The following is a 2,959-nucleotide window of genomic DNA, read 5'->3' on the forward strand; positions in this document are numbered from 1 at the left end:
ACCATGTGGTTGATGCAGTTTGATATCTTTATTGCTATTATGAATAATGTTATTCAAACAAATCAATTGTAAAAATCGATAGATGGATCGTTTTACACAAAGACTCAGGGTAATATAGTGCAAATATCGACAGTCATAAAATACAATCTCTAATTCAATTGTTCAGTCCAATTTTAGTGTGTACACCTGGGTATTGATAAAGTCCAATCAAACTGCATCAACCACATGGTCACGATTTCTTGAGTGCCCTGTTACACTGTTTAATACTTCTTGTTACTATTGTCTGAAGAGGGTCAGTTTGGTCCTAAATGCGTTGCACTGTAATTTTTATTTCTACCAACTTCCTCTTTTAATCTGATTTGAGCCGTGGTGGAGATTCCCTATTCTTCCCATAGTGCACCTGGTGCCATCTCTTCCTCAGGTAAGTGACGCACACACCTGGGGGTCCACATGATGTAATGGGATTCCTCAGACCAGGCCGCCTTCTTCCCACAGTTTGCCTGGTGCCATCTCTTCCCCGGGTAAGTGTGTTTTTGTTGTATTCAATTTATTCAATCCCCGTCGGCTGAGGAGTGGGAGGGGGCGTGGCCTAACCCGATCAGGGGCATGGCTTAGCGGGACCTGGGGGCAGACACGTTGTGGCAGGGGGCGTGTCTGGGTTCCTTCCTGCAAGAGTGACGCCCCTCTGGGCACCTTACTGGCTCATTTGCATACCAAATAAACTGGATTTTCAGAGGAAAAAAAACTCTATTGCTGGAACAAAGGCCCATCTGGAATTAAGGTACTAAGTGCTATTAGGCCAGGGCTTTACTGCAATAGCGATTATCCTGGTGACAGATTTCCTTTTAACCACTTCAGCCCCGCTAGCTAAAACCCCCTTAATGACCAGGCCACTTTTTACACTTCTGCACTACACTCCTTTCACCGTTTATCGCTCGGTCATGCAACTTACCACCCAAATGAATTTTACCTCCTTTTCTTCTCACTAATAGAGCTTTCATTTGGTGGTATTTTATTGCTGCTGACATTTTTACTTTTTTTGTTATTAATCGAAATTTAACGATTTCTTTTTGCAAAAAAATGACATTTTTCACTTTCAGCTGTAAAATTTTGCAAAAAAACCGACATCCATAAATAAATTTTTAGCTAAATTTATTGTTCTACATGTCTTTGATAAAAAAAAAATGTTTGGGCAAAAAAAAAAAAATGGTTTGGGTAAAAGTTATAGCGTTTACAAACTATGGTACAAAAATTAGAATTTCCGCTTTTTGAAGCAGCTCTGACTTTCTGAGCACCTGTCATGTTTCCTGAGGTTCTACAATCCCCAAACAGTAGAAAAACCCCACAAATGACCCCATTTCGGAAAGTAGACACCCTAAGGTATTCGCTGATGGGCATAGTGAGTTCATAGAACTTTTTATTTTTTGTCACAAGTTAGCGGAAAATGATGATTTTAATTTTAATTATTTTTTTTTCTTACAAAGTCTCATATTCCACTAACTTGCGATAAAAAATTCTAGGAACTCGCCATGCCCCTCACGGAATACCTTGGGGTGTCTTCTTTCCAAAATGGGGTCACTTGTGGGGTAGTTATACTGCCCTGGAATTTTAGGGGCCCAAATGTGTGAGAAGAACTTTACAATCAAAATGTGTAAAAAATGGCCTGCGAAATCCGAAAGGTGCACTTTGGAATGTGTGCCCCTTTGCCCACCTAGGCTGCAAAAAAGTGTCACACATGTGGTATCGCCGTACTCAGGAGAAGTTGGGGAATGCGTTTTGGGGTGTCATTTTACATATACCCATGCTGGGTGAGAAAATATCTTGGCAAAAGACAACTTTTCCCATTTTTTTTTTATACAAAGTTGGCATTTGACCAAGATATTTTTCTCACCCAGCATGGGTATATGTAAAATGACACCCCAAAACACATTGCCCAACTTCTCCTGAGTACGGCGATACCAGATGTGTGGCACTTTTTTGCAGCCTAGATGCGCAAAGGGGCCCAAATTCCTTTTAGGAGGGCATTTTTAGACATTTGGATCCCAGACTTCTTCTCTCACTTTCGGGCACCTAAAAAGCCAGGGCAGTATAAATACCCCACATGTGACCCCACTTTGGAAAGAAGACACCCCGAGGTATTCAATGAGGGGCATGGCGAGTTCATAGAATTATTTTTTTTTGCATAAGTTAGCGGAAATTGATTTTTTTTAGTTTTTTTTCTCACAGTCTCACTTTCCGCTAACTTAGGACAAAAATTTCAATCTTTCATGGACTCACTATGCCCCTCACGGAATACCTTGGGGTGTCTTCTTTCCGAAATGGGGTCACATGTGGGGTATTTATACTGCCCTGGCTTTTTAGGGGCCCTAAAGCGTGAGAAGAAGTCTGGAATATAAATGTCTAAAAAATGTTACGCATTTGGATTCCGTGAGGGGTATGAGGAGTTCATGGGAGATTTTATTTTTTGACACAAGTTAGTGGAATATGAGACTTAGTAAGAAAAAACAAACAAAAAAATATATTTCCGCTAACTTGGGCCAAAAAAATGTCTGAATGGAGCCTTACAGGGGGGTGATCAATGACAGGGGGTGATCAGGGAGTCTATATGGGGTGATCACCCCCCTGTCATTGATCACCCCCCTGTAAGGCTCCATTCAGACGTCCGCATGTGTTTTGCGGATCCGATCCATGGATCCGTAAAAATCATGCGGACGTCTGAATGGAGCCTTACAGGGGGGTGATCATCCATATAGACTCCCTGATCACCCCTCTGTCATTGATCACCCCCCTGTAAGGCTCCATTCAGACGTCCACATGATTTTTACGGATCCATGGATACATGGATCGGATCCGCAAAACACATGCGGACGTCTGAATGGAGCCTTACAGGGGGGTTATCAATGACAGGGGGGTGATCAATGACAGGGAAGTGATCAGGAAGTCTATATGGGTGATCACC

This window comes from Bufo gargarizans, unplaced genomic scaffold (genome assembly GCF_014858855.1).
Source record: "Bufo gargarizans isolate SCDJY-AF-19 unplaced genomic scaffold, ASM1485885v1 original_scaffold_1954_pilon, whole genome shotgun sequence".
NCBI lineage: Eukaryota > Metazoa > Chordata > Amphibia > Anura > Bufonidae > Bufo > Bufo gargarizans.